We start from the raw sequence: 18804 nt of genomic DNA, 5'->3' as shown, positions 1-18804 counted from the left end.
GGCTCAAAAGAGGTCTATATAAGGGTTTCTATGGTGCTGAGTTCAAATATACATGCCTTAACGCGTGAAACTGCACCGTTTGTCCATTATCAATGGAATTTGGCGTCTCCAGGAACTCAAAAGGGGTCACAAATGCCTCAAAATTGCAAAAAATTACACTTTTTACCCCATAACTTTTGCCCAATCCATTAGATTTTTCTGAAACTTAGCAAAAATGTGAAGGCAACGTTGGCCCTTCACACTTCTCACATTAATCATTTCTTCATTATTTTTGTGGCGCCACCTCACATGCAACACCAGAGGGGGGGCATGCACGTACGGCTTGTTCATCTTGAATGTTATTTTCACCATGTTTTAGCCCCTAAAACTTCTAAACTTGAATTAGTTGCATCTCGGGAATTTTTATGTCGAACTACATAATAAGCATGGAATTTCGAACGAGACCCCTAATTTTATTCGAGAGGGTAATTTGTTCTTATGCTGCCAACAATTAAAAGTATTAAGTAATAATTAGGTTTAATTGACAATTTCTAAGAGTGTAAGATTCAATCCCCAGTACGGACAGTAATTAAAAACAATTACAAGTTGCTCCATAATGGTTGGTGATGTTGACTGTTACAAAGACAAAGCTTTTATTCCTCCTGTAATTACTATAAAAAAACATTTTCTAACGACTGATTGGCAAACGATATCACTATCGGTTTCATCCATCATGACACATAATAAACGTTATAGCCCGAAAGATTCACAGACACGGATATGGGTTAGAAAAACGTACTTCTATTAAGAACAAAACAGAATATACGGATAACAACAGTCGTAGCACTTAACGCCAATATGGTGTACTACGAAGTACACGCCCTGTCCAAGAGAGTCCGTACCTCTCGGTCTATTTACACAGTTCATATCTTGTGCCAGGGTGAGTTTTCTCAATACCAACCTCTCAGGCTTTTTTGCACCGCAAAAAGCTTGCTTAATATCTTTTCTGCTTTGAGTCGACGGAATGGTTAATTGTGAGTATAGACCGCTTCATTGTCTCATTCAGCAAAAATTTAACAGCCAGCCACGGTTCTTTCAAGAATGTACTGCTGACATTGCACACAGAAATCACTTTTTCCATTGCTTCCAACGTAATAGATGTGCTGAGACTTTGTAACTGTCAGCAATCACTGTAAAAGAGTAATAAAGAACGCGCACACGAGCGAGCGAGCGAGAGAGAGAGAGAGAGAGAGAGAGAGAGAGAGAGAGAGAGAGAGAGAGAGAGAGAGTTGTACATGCAGTCCGTAAAGTCCAAACTAGTTGAGTGGCGGCTTGGTTCCCACCAGTTCTGGCAAATAACAAACAGAGTCCTGAACAGAAGCGTGTGCTCCATCTCAACCATCATCAATGGACACAATGTAATCTCGTCAGCATCGGACAAAGCCAAACTTTTTGCCTTTTGATTAGTGAATCTCTAGACAGAGGCTTTCTTTTTTTAGGGCAATTGCTCTTGGCATATCAAAGGCCTTTGATATGGTATGGCATAAAGGTCTACTTCAAAAGATCTTCAGCTACCGTATAGCTAGAAATGTCTTTTGAATTATTAAATCATTTTTCTCTGATAGGGTCATAAGAATAGTAACTGACGAGCAGAAATTAGAAGAATTGCTGGAGTTTCTCACGGGTCCACCCTGGGCCTAACTCTTTTCCTCGACACTATCCTCTATAGCAACACTTTAAAAGCAGTAAACGACCAAGTTCTCTCTGATTCTCTCTCCTCTGATATTGAGAACGTGGGACAATGGGGAAAGAGGTTGCTGGTTATTTTTAATGCTTCTACAACCAAGCTTCTATCTTTACATCATCAACGCTCTGATCCCTGACCGAAACACGTACATCAAATTTGTTGTCAATGTCGCATAAAAAAATGGAATAATTCTACAGTTCCAGTAGATATCTCAAAGCTGATGCAATTCTCTACCTGTATAAGAGCCGTCTAATGATAGCGTACTGATGCCACGTCTGGGCAGTAGCTTCTAGAAGCAGCTTATCCTGCCTTGACAGAGTTTAAAATAAATTTCGTAGCCTAATAGACGGATGCCTTTTTCTCTTCTCTGCAACCTCTTTCACACAGAAGAGACGTTGTGAGCCTGTCTCTGCTTTATTGTTATTTTCATGGCAAGCGCTCGTCTGAGCTCTAATCTATCGTACCCCTGGCCTGACTTTCACGAAAAACACTCGTCTTACTGAAACCACTATCATTAATTTCCACCACTCTTTATCTGTGCCTAAACCTAAATATCATGAACAAAGCTTCCATTTTCAGCTAGCTACAATATGATCGTCTTCAAGTCCAACGTAAACAAATTCTTGATGAGCAGTCCTCCTCAAGCAATCCAATTTAACGAATTTCCACTACTAACGATTGCTACGATATTGCCCAATTAACTAACGTACACTCATTAACCCTTCTCCTCGAGTGGCTTCTGGGCCTTGATAAGTGGTGACTCCTGTATACAAACATTTCCTTCCCGGGTTGAAGTTGGTGAAAAGCGCCCGATGTAGGATGTGTGCTGTACCAAGCTGGACTGACTTCTGGAGTACGGTGATGTACTTGATTTTCAAAGAGCTCAGCTGTTTCTCAAGATCATCTGGAATCAAGCTAAGCGCATCAATCATTATTAGGATGATGGAGTTTTCATATATTATTATTATTATTATTATTATTATTATTATTGGCTCACAAGGAGCTTTCACACAAGTCATCTAAGATCTTTGTTTGAAAACAACCTGTGGTGTTCCCCGGAAGCTGAACGACAACAAGTTTCCCAACGTTTTCAGTACTCTCCCCCTCTTTCGATAACATTTTCAAATGAATTTGCGTTATCGCAACAGCTGCTTACCATTGATTTCTCACTGGCAGCGGCCATTGGTCTCCACTGGAATTTGAGTGGCAATGAGCCTCCCTGGGGTCCCAGTTCTTTTCGCACTTGTCCAGCGGAGGTCTGGACAATACTCTCTCCTTGGTCTTTCCATCCTCTTTGAACCTTCTCGGCTATTTGATATCATTCTTTTGGAGGGGGCGGTGGTGGCACGGTGGGAGGGGATGGTGGAGGGGATAGAGAACTTATAGGGATGCAGTTTCAATGTTCTTGGTTCCGTGTAACGCTTTTTCATGTTTTGCCTCTGAAGCAGGTTTTCTGGCCCGTTCATCTGGCTCATGTGTACCAGTCTCCGCATTCAAGGGGGTTTCTTAATATTTCAGCTGTTTTCATAATTGTTGTTCGTTGTATATTTCTAACGATTCCTTTGATTCCAATTTCTCCCATTCCTTTTTCAAAATTTTTCGGAATTGTTCTTAGTGCTTATTGTATTATAAGTATTATCTTAATTTTCTTCATCAATCATATTCCTTTCAGCTCTCTGGCTAGCTCTGTGTATTTGCTCCGTTTTTCCTTTTCTTTGATAGTCACCCTGTGGTCAGCTGGAACAGCAAAGTCTACGTTCGGTCTTCATGCTTGGATGTATGTGTCTGTTTGTATATCCATGTCCCATAGGATTTTGTGATTCTCGTTTTCAAGTACTGTTGCCGGTTTATACTTGCATCATTTGTCTATGCGTTCGAGATGCAGTTGTTTGCATAATTCTCACCATACTACCCTCCCCAATTGCTCATGCCTGTTCTTGTATTCCTTTTGGGCCAGTTTGCTGCACTCACTTACTATATTGTTTATCGTTTCGTCTCTTTGTCCACAGAATCTGCATTTGCTGTTTTCTTGTGTTTTATCGAAACTTGCTTTGATATGGTTGATTTTTATTGCGTTATCTTGTGCTGCAGTTATTAGGATTCAGTTTCTTGAATAAAGTGTCCTTTTTGAATCATGTCACGGTGTTTTCGTTATTCTCATCTTTTGTCATCCTTATGAATCGTCCATGTAGTTGTTGTTCTTACTATTTTGTTTTCTTGTCTTAGCCTTTATCTATTTTCTGTTTTCTCGTTTTTTTTTCAGGGTATCTCGCTGCCATGATTATCCTTTCAGTGTTTTGCTAATTCTTTCTTTTATCATTTACACGGTCTTCTATACAAACTAGTCCCCTCCCACCTTCTTTCCTTTCCACGTAGAGACGGTCAACATGGTCAGTTGGGTGTAATGTTTTGTGCATGATCATGAGTTTCCGGGTCTTCTGATCGAGTTGTCTCAGTTCTTTTTTAGTGCACCCTATGAACGGTCCAGAGTATCTTGCTAGTGATACCGCCCATATATCTATACTTTTTATTAGGTTTCTGCTATACAATTTAGTTTCCAGGAGTTTTCTTATTCTCCTGAGGAATCCTTTCCAATTCTCTCTTTCATTTCTGTTGCTTTGATGGTGTCTGCTTCCAGAACTCTACCGTATTCATAGGTGTCTTCTTCCCCAAGTGTCCTCATCTCTGTTTGGTTGGGTAGTTCCATGCCTTCTGTCGTCTCTAGTTTTTCCTTTCTTATAACTAGTAGTGCACATTTTTCCATGCCAAACTCCATTTGGATATCCTAGCTGCAGACCCTGCCAGTGTTTATTATTGTCTCTAGTTCCTTTTCGTTCCTTGCAAAAAGTTTCCGATCATCCATGTACATCAGGTGGTTCATTTTCTTCCCCTACGGTATATTATTCAGAGGCATCATAACTATGATAAACAGTAATAGTGATAGTGGATCTCCTTGGAAGACGCCTCTTTGTGTGTTATGTGTTGTCCATAAGCTGTCACTTCCAATCCCCATGTTCTCATTGCATCTTCAATCACATTGATGATCCTGCTTGGTATTTTATAAATTTTTAATCATACTGCTATCCATGCTTGGGGGATCCTGTCATACGCTTTTTTGTAGTCGATCCATGCCATGGCTATTCTTCTTTTTACCTCCTTTAGGATAATTTTATCTATGTATAGCAGATCATATGTTCCTCTTTTTCCTTTCTGGCATTTTTTCTGTTCCTCGGGAAGAAATCCACGATTATTCAAGAAGTGGTTGATTTGTTCCCTCAGTTGTAATTTTAGTATTTTCCACACATTGGGTAAGCAGGTGATAGGCCTATAGTAGCTGGAGGCAGGTCCTTTCTCTGTGTCCTTCTGTATCATTGTGGTTCTGCCTATTGTCATCAGATCTGGCACGTTTATTTCCTGTATACATTGTCTCATGTTTTGAGCTAGTATGTTGTATAATATTGTGAATTTTTTGAACCAGTATGTATGTATCCCATCGTTCCCTGATTATTCCAGTTTGCCATTTTCCCTATTATTATTATTATAATTATTATTATTATTATTATTATTATTATTATTATTATTATTATTATTATTATTTACTCAAGATGAGTAGGTCCTGGATATGACCTAAAACTATATCCTATGGTGAGGCCCCACCTTGCGAGCTTTGGGGAGTGTGGAGTCACCCTTTAATTGCCATTGCTCCCAGGTCCACTCTGACCCGGAGTGGTAGTACCTGTTAGGGTCCCAACCATGGATTAAATACAATCTGCCGTAAAAAAAAAATATGCTCCATTAAAAATCGTTCCTCAAAATAACTAGATTCGGCATTAAATAACCTGAAAAGGGTTGATATGCTGTAAAAACAACCAAGCAACCAACCAAGCAATCAAGATGAGTATTCACACAAGCCATCATCAAGTGTTCTTTGGAATCTGAGTGACACAAAGTCTCCCCAAATTTCCAGTACTCTCCAACTCTTTCGATAACGTTTGCAGATGAATTTGCGTTATCACCACAACCGCTTACAATTGATTTCTCGTATGCGGCGACCATGGGTCTTCACCAGAATTTGGATAGAAATAAGCCTCTTAAAGGTTCCAGTCTTCTTTGCACTCATCCAGCGGAGATCTGGCTAGTGCTTTCTCTCATCGGTATTTCCATCCTCCTTGACTCTCCTCGATTACTTTTTGTTGCGTCAGTTTGTAGTGACATGCACACACGCAAGCTAGAAGCAGGGTGAGGAAAGGGGCGTAAAGGGGAGTAACTTACTATTATGCAGTTTCAGTTTTCATGATTTCATTATTATTATTATTATTATTATTATTTACTGATTCATTTATTTATTTGTAGGTTTTTAAGCGACAGTAATGAAAGACAAGTGAAGAAAGACTAGAGAAAGTTCCTAGTGTGTGCGTCTTTCGGTTCTGGTTGATTGATAGGAAAATTTAAAAATTCATCAGAGATGCTTGGACCATCATAAAACATGTACGAGCTTTAAACGGCGGGAGGTTGGCGCTTTTCTTATTCGCAGACGCCATATTGCTGGCCATGACAGATGCGGCCATTGTGTTCGACTGTCATCGGAGACGCCGTGAAAATCGTTAAGGGTTGGCGAGGGTTTGGGTCTGGACTGTGTATCGTACAGCCCGAGAGTTAGTGGTGTGGAAATAGCGTTCTTCGATTTTTCAGTTCGGCTTAATGTTAATAATGGCAATTATTAGAGACATAACCCTAATGACTAAGTGTTTTAAAATATATTTCTCCCTGGCAGCATTCCAATTATAGTGCTGAAAGAGCTTCAACCTAAAAAAGCTTCCATACTAAACTCCAATCTATAGTTGGCCTCTTGCCTGACTTTCACGAAAAACACCCGTCTATATGTATATATATATTCAGAATAAAATTATCTAACAATTTGTATTGCATATAATAATAAAAAATCTTGGATTTGAAATTAAATCAGTTTACGTCATAAAATTTAAATTTATTGAATTACTAAAATTATATATATATATATATATATATATATATATATATATATATATATATATATTGTGTACAGAAAGTTGTTAGTTGAGACAGGTCATTGGTACCGTCGGTTTCAAGCCCGATAATAAGGCCCGTTTAAGGTATCCTTATCGAGCTCTCTTCAGCCAATATTCGTCAAGGAGACGAATATTGGCTGAAGAGAGCTCGATAAGGATACCTTAAACGGGCCTTATTATCGGGCTTGAAACCGACGGTACCAATGACCTGTCTCAACTAACAACTTTCTGTACACAAAATATAAGTACGCTCTTAAAATTTGGATTTTCCTTTTAATTGAGCACTCTGCTGGAATTCTTTTTCAAAAAAAACTAATCATATATATATATATATATATATATATATATATATATATATATATATATATATATATATTAGTGATGGGACTATTTCGATATTTCTGGATTCCGATACAACTATCGATTCCGATTTTATTTAAATATCTAAATATGTAGAAGTAGATTTAGTTAATTTTCATAGTTTTCTTTTCAGATTCATCTAAAACCGCATGAATCTATTTTCACAAATGTAACAAATACTTTTGGGGATCATCTAAATATTTTTTTTATATTTGATTTAAAAAAAATATTTATCATTCCATCTTTAGTACCAGCGTTGGGTAATTACATTTTAAACAAAATAAAACAAAGAGAAAAACAAGTAAAGGAATCCTTACTTAATTTCTCCTTTTCAGACACCATTAAAAGTTCCGATTTTTTCGATATCAATTAATCGCCCCAACAGTAATATATATATATATATATATATATATATATATATATATATATATATATATATATATATATATATACTTGTGCCCGATATTATTCATACCCCTCGGATCTTTGAGATTTCTATAAGAATATTGCTCAAACCAGAAGGTAGACAATATTAAAGGGATTCCAAACAATAAATCAAGCATAAGCATTTAATTTAAACTCAACAAATAAATAAATTATGCAAGTTTGAAACATTATACAAAGAAAAACAATAATGGCACTAGTTCAAAATTATTCATACCTCTCTTACTAATAGTCAATAGCATGCCCTTTATTCTTAATAACTGCCTGTAACCGTTTTGGATACTTATCAACAAGGTTGTTACAAGCCTCAACACTGATTTTTGACCATTCTTCAATGCAGTAGTTCTCCAAATCCCTCAAATTTCTAGGTTTCCGCTTTTTAACCTCAGTTTTCAATATGTGCCAGAGGTTTTCGATAGGGTTCAGGTCGGGACTCTGGCTAGGCCATTCCAAAACATTAATTTGATTATCCTCAAACCATTTCTTGACTATTTTGGCAGTATGTTTTGGATCATTATCCTGTTGAAGGACCCAGTTTGGTCCTAAATGGAGCTTCTCCGCATCCTGTCTAATGTTTTTCTGGAGTATCTCCAAATATTGCTCCTTCTTCATGGTTCCATCTATCTTGACCAAACTACCTGGACCACTAGCCGAAAAGGAGCCCCAAAACATTAGGCTACCACTACCATGTTTCACCGTGGGTATGGTGTTCTTTGGGTTGTAAGCTTCTCCTTTCTTCCTCCAAACGTAAGAAGCATCCATATGGCCAAACAATTCAATTTTTGTTTCGTCAGTCCACAAAATACTTGAGAAAACGGACTCTGGAGAATTCACATGGGTCCTAGCAAACTTTAGACGTGCTGCAAGGTGTTTTCCGGTGTGCAATGGAGTCCTTCTTGGTCTTCTTCCTTTCAGACCATTTTCATGCAGAGTCCTTTGCAATGTTTGCCTTGATATTTTTATGCCAGAAGACTCCAGATTTCTAAAATGTCCTTAGTAGTGGTGGTTGGATTTGCATTAACACTTCTTACAATATTCCTGGTGGCTCTAGCAGACAGTTTCCTTTTCCTTCCTCTACAAATCAAGTTGTTTGTTGTGTGGTGGCTCTGGAATTTTTTGATGATGCTCTGTACTGTTGCTGTAGGGACCTCAAATTTCTTGGAAATTGACTTGTAACCTTAACCATCCTTATGTGAATTCACAATTTTAGTCCTAAGATCATTATTAAGCTCTTTTTTCTTCCCCCATTCTAATAATTTTTATTCTTTTATTGGTTTTCAGTTGATATCATTTTAATTTCTGAAAAATGCAAAAAACGAAATGAAATTAATCAAAGGTTGTATAAAAGCATTCAAAATAAGAATCAAACAGGAAACAAACAGTCAGAAACTCGATTAATACTGAAAAAATAAGGGGGTATGATTATTTTTGAACATTGCAGATTTTATAAATAGCTGTATATTTCTTTTATTACAAGTATCCCGAGATTTTAAAATGACGAAAATGATCAGAAGAGGTTTATTAAGAATATGTATCAATATGGACGTAAACAATAAATTCTTACAAAGTTACACCTAATAAACTACATTTTCAGGGGGGGGGTATGAATAATATCGGGCACAAGTGTATATACTAGCAAAAGTACCCGTCGTTGACTGGGTTCCAAAACAGCCTACAGAAAATGGACTCTGATTTATGAAAGTATGATAGGTTATGAAAAGGAAGGGTTGTAAAGAGATAGCTTCGAATTTGGGGATATCAAAACCAAAGCAAAATATGATGAAAGTAAAAATAAAATAGATAAACCCCATAATTTATTATACCATACCTGTTCACACTGAAACACTTATCACAATACACTGTGGATCTATATTAAAAAAACCTTGTTAAACTTTGTGACATATTTACATTCTATGGAGGTCAGGTGCGAACGAACACCCCATAATTTTATTATACCATATTTCTTCAAACTGAAACATAATTATCAAAGTATACTTACGCAGATAAATATGAAAAGTCTTTATAAGTTAGTGAGTGTTTCCATTCTATGGAAGCCAGACGCGAACGCAGACCCCACAATTTTATTATACCATCCCTATTTAAGTTAAAACATACTTATCAAAGTATTATTATGTACATCTACATCAAAAACACTTGTAAACTTTTTTTTTTAATTTTAAAATTTGTTTATTTCCATACTTTGTGCACCAGTCGCGTACGCAGACCCCACAATTTTAATGAACCACCGTTTTGCAGGATCAAACATACCCATTCCTGTGTCTCGATACATCTTCTATCATTATGTGTAATCAGTTTTTTAAAATAGTCAACCATATAGGAGCCTATTCGTGACCACACACACACACACACACACACACACACACACACACACACACACACACACACACACACACACACACACATATATACATATATATATTATTATCATTATCATTATCATTATTATAATTATTATTATTATAATCATTATTATCATTATTATAATTATTATTATTATTATTACAATTATTATCATTATTCTATTATTATTATTATCATTATTATTATTATTATCAATATTATTATTATAATAATTATTATAATTATTATTATTAACATTATTATAATTATTATTATAATTATTATTATTTTAATTATTATTATTATTAAAATTATAATTATAATTATAATTATACTAATAATAATAATAATAATAATAATAATTATTATTATTATTATTATTATTATTATTATTATTATTATTATTATTATTATTATTAATGCGAACATAAAAAATATAATAAAACATTTATGTAATACAAACGAACAATGAAACAGTTTGATACATCTTGCTGAAACAGGATGAATAATGAGACTCTTTCAAAACCCGGAAAATGTACAATAAACGAACGAGCAACGCATGAAATTAACGAAGACAAACACCAGTGATTATGTTTCAAAGTTAATTTTATTACAAAAAATAAAACTACGGTAGAGAGGGAAATGAGATTAATAAATTAAAAAAAAATAAATTACGAGTATGTGGAAGGCGTATCTTAATCTACTGTCTGAAAAGATACATCAAAACAAACAAAACAATGGCAAAATGAACTCGCCAACTTAGTATACGAGAGAGAGAGAGAGAGAGAGAGAGAGAGAGAGAGAGAGAGAGAGAGAGAGAGAGAGAGAGAGAGAGAGAAATGCAGAGAGAGGGGAATCACAGTTTTACTTTTTTCTTTTTCTTCCTTTGTTTTGGGTGTTTTTTTTTACACAGTGATCACCACTTATCAAGGCCCGTAAGCCACTCAGGGATAAGGGTTATTGCAAGTACATTACGTTAGTGTGGAGATTTGATGAAGTGTTTACTTAAGGGGGCGGTTCATTAGGAATTTGTTTACGTTGGACTTGAAGACATCCAAGTTGTAGTCCGGTGGGAGGCAGGCAGACGGAACAGAGTTCCACAGGCGTGCAGTTCTAAGAAAGAAGCTTTGTTCATGGAATTCGCGTTTTGATTTAGGCACAGATATAGAGTGGGGGAAATTTTTCACAGTTAATTCAGCTAGACAGGTGTTTTTCGTGAAAGATTGGCGAGGAGGGACCAGAGATTGGAGTTCAGACGAGCACCTGCCATGGAAATAACGATAAAACAAGGATAGGCTCGCAACGTCTCTTCTGTGGGAGAAAGGTTGCAGGGTAGAGAAAAGGGCATCCCCCACTAAGCCACGAAGTCTATTTTGTACTCTGTCAAGGCAGGATAGGCTGTTTTCAGCAGCTCCTGCCCAGATATGGCAACAGTATTCCATCCTTGGACGTACTTGGCTTTTATATAGATAGAGAATTGCATCAGTAGTGAGATATCTTCTGGAGCGGTAGAAGGATCCCACCATCTTTTCAGCGACCTTGGCAACAGACTTGATGTACGTGTTTCATTTCAGATCAGGAGTAAAGGTCAAACCCAGAAGCTTGTCAAAACACGGGGCCTCACCCAGACGAGAGCCATCCATCACAATTGATGCCAGATGCGGATCAGAGCGTTGATGATGGTTGGTTAAAACAATTTCTTCAATAATCGTCTCTTCGTTAGTCCATAATTCGAAATTTCTCCTCATTTTGTGGTCGGCAATATTTCTTCTTGTTTCGGTTATTGTTCGCTGTATGTTTTTTTGGTGCGCCAGGTCCCGCGTGTTCGTAGATTTGACATTTTATATTTCGACAACGTCTCTTCCTTCCCTTTTCTCTGTCGTTTTCCGCATCTGCGCAACTAAGCGGGTCAGCCGAGTGTGTGTATCAAAATCTCTCTCTCTCTCTCTCCCTCTCTCTCTCTCTTCCCCATACTTTCCTTTTTCTTCTCTTTCTTTCTTTGTTCGCTTAGTAACTAACAGGGGCCAGAAAGCGTGTCGCTGACTGAGTGATTCGGTCAATCGCTCTCATCTGCTGAATGTTTTTCTCACCTCTCTCTCTTTCTCTGTACTTTCTCTCTCACTCGTCTATAATCTCTCTTTTTCCTCCATGTTCATTTTGCCTCGGCGACAAAAATAAAAAAAAAATAACAACAAAAGACGATACATTTTTCGTTGGCCTAAAATTAATTTTTTAAATTTTCACAAAACATAATCCAATTTAACGATTATGTCACAATATATGCAGGGTGACCCCCCCCCAAAAAAAAGAGGACATTCAATTGTTTTTCTGAGCGTTTCATAGTCCACGGAGAAAAAAAGCCAAAGACCCTAGTGTTTTGATGTGATGTTTTGAATATAATAATATAATAATATAATAAACTAGTTATGGCCAAATTTTCATTTCATTCGGACAAAACACTAAGAAACGGGTCCTAATTAGAGCTGGGGCCCGTTTTGGGGTGTTCATATATATATATAGTACGTTATGAAAACATATATATCAATTAAGCTACACAGAATCTTCCGCGTTTCATCCTCATGAGAAATCGTCGAGCTTAGCGCCAGGCATAAGCCTGACGAATTCTGACGAGGATGAAACGCGGAATATTCTGTGTAGCTTAATTGGCATATATGTTTTCATAAATTGGTACCTAGATCTACATATGTATTGAGTATTGTTGAAGCTAATACTGACAAATTACGCATAAAATTATATCTTTGTTTTATAATTTATATGATTAAATGAAGTAATCATATATATATATATATAATACAAAAATGGTAATTAGTAAAAACCTGAAGATATTGTTCAGTACTATTGCCGAGCATATATATATATATATATATATATATATATATATATATATATATATATATATATATATATATATTACCGTTTTATCTGCTTAGTTATACATGTTTCGATTACCGAATCGTATTAACGATCATATAATTTATCAGACTTTAAAGAAATTTGTCGTTTGAACATTTTCACAAGAACAACCTTTCTTCAGGCTTATTGAATAAAAAACACTTTAACAATAAAATATTATGGAAACCATTTCCCTTATAAGGGAAAGAAAACAAGCGAAACTATTTTACCTCTATCGCATCCTTGTAAAGTATTTTTAAAAGATTTATATATTTACCTATTTTCGTACCTGCATTAAAAAAAAAAATAAAACTAACTATTATACAATGTTATTCTAATTACCTATGTCCATTTTATGTTTTATTAATTCTATTCAGTGATTCCTTAAATTAAATTTCTTTATTTCTTTATTTAATTTAAATTATTTTTTTTTTAGTTTCGTATCAGGAATTTGCTTTGTTTATTTACAAAAAATATCGGCTAACCTATTTATGTGATTTAAGAAAAGTTTTTGTTTAAAACTTATTCAATAAGGAAATAAAATTTAACATTATTTTATACTTAATTCATTCTCATCCTTCATTTAAAATTAAGGGTCTCAATCTATTTTTTATATTTATCTTTTTTTTTTTTCGTTCCTTCCTATCAATATTTACGTTTATCGAATATTTTTGATGTAAATAGGGAGATGACTCTGTGAGTTCGAATTTTTATTTATCTATTGAATTTAAACTACTAGTAAGGCTAAAATCTTTAGATGATCACCTGAAAATATATGCACATTTAATGTGTTTTACGATAATCGGGAAGAAATAACAACTATATGGTTAAATATAAAAAAAAAAAAATCGGAATCGGTAATTGTATCGGAGTAGGGAACTTCGTGCAGAATCGGTAATTGGTTCGGAATCGGAGAAATTATTGAAATCGCGTCATCACTAATTTTTTGCATTCTTTAAATTTTTATTACACAGAACCTCAGCTAGCGTTTATTAATATTTTAATGTGCATATATATATATATATATATATATATATATATATGTATATATGTATATATATATATATATATATATATAATGTATGTGGCGATTAAGCTACACTGAATATTCCGCGTGTCATCCACTCTAGGACTCTTCAGGCTTATGCTTAATCGCCATATACATTTTATAACTTACTATCTAGCTTTACCTACGTATTGAGCACTTTTGAAGTAAATACTTAAAGTTTACGTATAAATCTATACTTTCGTATATTAATTTTATGTGAGTAAATTAAGTAGTTATTTATATATATGTATATATATATATAAATTTTGTGGTTATATTTAAATTTTGAAAAAAACAAAATATAGACACATATATTCGAATTAAGAATGTATTGTTAGACAAGGAAATCAAAATAACCCTTCTATATATTCCTTTTGTCAAACAATAAATTATTAATTCGAATATATGTGTCTATATGTTGTTTTCCAGAATTTAAATATAACCACTAAACTTATATATTGCTCTATTCTTAAATATTGAGCTTATCTTTTTTGGCTAGGATCCCCCTGAAAGTATTACTTCAAGTAATATCTATCAGGATTTTTACTCTGATTTCTAAATAGTGTCTTACCTCGATTATATATATATATATATATATATATATATATATATATATATATGTATGTATATGTATATATATACATATATATACACATATATATGTATATATATATATATATATATATATATATATATATATATATAAATTACAATTAAATTTACCAAAATGATTCAAGATGGAAAAAATTAAAGTATATTGTAAATATTAAAGAATTAATATTTATAACGTTATCTCAGCCAGATATAAAAGCTCGATAAAACCAAATAGGAGATAGAGCTTATAATAGGAGCAAACATTAATAAAACGTTAAAAAACACTTTGAAAAAGAGGTAAACTTTAAAGTTTTTAACTCTTTTTCAAAGTCTTTTTTAACATGTTTTATTAACGCTTTGCTCCTATATATATATATATATATATATATATATATATATATATATATATATATATATATGTATATATATATATACACACACACACACACATATATATATATATATATATATATAAATATATATAGTGGATAATTATATTATATTATATTTAAAAAAAACAACAACAAAAAAAAAACAATAAACATGCCGCTGCCTACTCGGGGTACCAGATTGGTAAAAGGAAAAAATTATTCCCAACTGCATTTAGGTAAAAATGAACTTTCGTAAACAATTGAATTCATTCAAAACATATCGCAAAAAACAAAAACAAATATATATATATATATATATATATATATATATATATATATATATATATATATATATATATATAGAGAGAGAGAGAGAGAGAGAGAGAGAGTTTTATATTTTACTATCATATTCATTATTATTATTATTATCATCATCATCATAGAATAATTTTGTTTTTTTGGAGGGGAGGGGGGAGTGAGAAGATAATTGTGCACGTCCGTCCATCTGTGGCTCTTGTTATGTTGTGTCTCCGCTGGTCATTTGTTCATGTTGTCTCCATTTCAAACTGGTCGTCTGTCTGTCTGGGCGTCAACGATTTCCTGCGTTTGTGAAAGCAATTATCAGTGTTTGTTATCGCATAAGCAAAATATGCACGTGTTTGTTTGCATGTAGAAACATGTTTTTTGTTCTTCTTTATTTTTCCGCATGTCTTTTTATTATTATTATTATTATTATTATTATTATTATTATTATTATTATTATTATTATTATTATTATTATTATTTTAGTATGTATTATTTAAGGACATTTCAAAATAAATGGACATTTTTTTCTTTCTGTCTTTATTATTGCTTTCTAGTCTCCCATCCCTTTGTTCATATTGTGAATTATTTTGTTCTTTCTTCTTTCTTTCCCGTTCCTATTTCAGTGTCTTCCCAATGAGGATAGGATTAGACACAGGGTTGGTTACCAATTTGGGGGTTCCAGCTCCATAAAAGGGACCCTCAAAGGGGACTAATTTGTCTTTTAATTTTATTAATTTAATCCGTTTTTGTTTTTGTTTTGTTTTTATATGTATTTCTTTTCGTGAATTTTGTTTTCTTTTCTTTTTCTGTCCCGTTCTTATTTCAGTGTCTCCCAACGAGGTTAGGATTAGACTCAAGGTCATTTATTAATATGGGGGTCCAGCTCCATAAAATGGCATTCAAAGGGGACAAATTTATCTTTTTAATTTTATTAATTTTATTAATTTAACACGTTTTTGTTGTGTGTGTTTATTTGTTTGCTTGTTTATATATATATATATATATATATATATATATATATATATATATATATATATATATATATATATATATATATCTTTTTCTTTATTTGCCGTTCTGGTTTACACGTCTTTCTGCGAAGGTAGAATTAGACACAAGATTAATTATTAATGTGTAGGATTCCAGCTCCACAAAAGGGCCACTCTGAATAAGGACAAATTTGTATTTATGTTTTATTAATTTAATGTTTTTGTTTTTATATATGTATTCCCTTTTCTTTCTTTTCCCCCTTTTTTCCTTCTTTCTTTCTTCCCTCATTTCTTGTTTCTTTTTTCTTTTTCATTTATTGGGACCTCGCCATTTTTTTTCGGGTTTGTATTACTGTACTGTACACATAGATTCGAAAAAGTTGTCAAAAAACAAATATATAACAAATAAATGCTATCAAAGGCAAGACAAGTTATTTTTTTTTACCTAACTGGATAATTTTTTAGTGTTTGTATTTAATGTAACATGTTTATTCAGCTCGAAAAACATACAGTGTTTACCGATGTATTTGAAAATTGCAAATGACGATAAACTTGGGAAAATGAGTTTAAACTAAAAAACTAACAAAAATATTGTTAGAAACTCGCTCAATATATGTTACCGTGACATAGACTGACAGTATTTTGTGTATTTTTTTTTTGTTTTAAATCGTTTTCCCAAACTTACCGTGTTTATCAGAGAGTGCCCCGCCATTTGCAATTTTCAAATACATCGGTAACATTGTATGGTTTGGAGCTGATAAACATGTTACATTAAATAAAATCACTAAAAAAAATTATCCAGTTAGGTAGAAAAGTATCTTATTTTGCCTTCCATAACATTTATTTGTTATATTTCTTTTATTTTTATTTTTTTACTCAGTGATCACCACTTAGGGATAAGGGTTATTGCAAGTACATTACGTTAGTGTGGAGATTTGATGAAGTGTTTACTTAAGGGGGCGGTTCATTAGGAATTTGTTAACATTGGACTTGAAGACATCCAAATTGTAGTCCGGTGGGAAGCAGGCAGACGGAACAGAGTTCCACAGGCGTGCAGTTCTAAGAAAGAAGCTTTGTTCATGGAATCCGCGTTTTGATTTAGGCACAGATATAGAGTGGGGGAAATTTTTCACAGTGGATTCAGGTAGACGGGTGTTTTTCGTGAAAGATTGGCGAGGGGGGACCAGAGATTGGAGTTCAGATATATTTGTTCTTTGACAACTTTTTCGGATCTATGTGTATAGTAATACAAACCTTTTTTTTTCTTATATCTTTCTTTGTTGTTTGCTTTTATTTACCATGTTTTTCCTTCCTATCTTTTTGATTATCACATTATACTTTTTCTTCTTTTATTTTAGATTACTATTTGATTTGTAGTTCGTTATTCCGATCTCATATTCCCTAATTCTCATATTCACTAATTCTTTATTTCTATCTCATCTCCCGATATTTTTTAATTCTTTTTATTTTTTGTTACTCTTATTTACCCAAAACTAGTCATATTAGCACTACTACTACTACTACTACTACTACTACTACTACTACTACTACTACTACTACTGCTGCTGCTGCTGCTCTTCTACTGCTACTACTACTATACCATTATTATTATTGGCTCACATGGAGCTTTCACACAAGTCAACAAACGATCTGATTGGAAACCTGTGGTGTTCTCTGGAAGCTGAGTGACAACAAGTCTCCCCAGACGTCCAGCTCTCTCCACCTCCTTCGATAGCATTTGCAAATGAATTTGCATCATCGCAACATCCTCTTACCATTGATTTTTCGCTGGCAGTGGCCGTTGGTTTATACTGGAATTTGAGTGGCACTCAGCCTCCCCAAGGTCCCAGTTCTCTTTGCACGTGTCCAGCCGAGGTCTGGTTGGAGCTCGCTCCTCGGTCTTTCAGTCCTTATTGACCCTTCTCGGCCCTTTGGTATCATTTTTTTTGGGGGGGGGATCGGTGATGAAACAATGGGGGGATTCATGATGGAGGGGTATTATTATTATTATTATTATTATTATTATTTACTAGTGAGGGACGTCCGGCTTTGCCCAGTCGTAAAATACGCTTAAATAAGGTCTAGGGATCTCTACAATGAGCGCGTAATTTTGCTGCTTGTCGGGTAAATGGGGGTTATTATCTTTGAGGGAGTACAAGTGCTTTAAGTTCGTCAGAACTAATCCCATGAAAGTACTTGTAAAAGTCAAAATTGCGATGATTGGACATGGGTTTGAGTTTGAGTGTCTATGCGAAACCTATAATGTTTGAGACTCTTCTTTGACCCCTGTCTAAGCGGGAGAGACTAGTGGTAGATGCATATGGGTTAATGGTAGATGCATATGGGTTAATGGTAGATGCATATGGGTTAATGGTAGATGCATATGGGTTGATGGTAGATGCATATGGGTTAATGGTAGATGCATATGGGTTGATGGTAGATGCATATGGGTTAATGGTAGATGCATATGGGTTAATGGTAGATGCATATGGGTTAATGGTAGATGTTTATGGGTTGATGGTAGATGCATATGGGTTAATGGTAGATGCATATGGGTTAATGGTAGATGCATATGGGTTAATGGTAGATGCATATGGGTTGATGGTAGATGCATATGGGTTAATGGTAGATGCATATGGGTTAA

Source organism: Euprymna scolopes, chromosome 39, assembly GCF_053919585.1.
Source record: "Euprymna scolopes isolate OS-2025 chromosome 39, ASM5391958v1, whole genome shotgun sequence".
In the NCBI taxonomy this organism is placed as follows: domain Eukaryota; kingdom Metazoa; phylum Mollusca; class Cephalopoda; order Sepiida; family Sepiolidae; genus Euprymna; species Euprymna scolopes.
Note: the sequence above shows the minus strand (reverse complement) of the source record.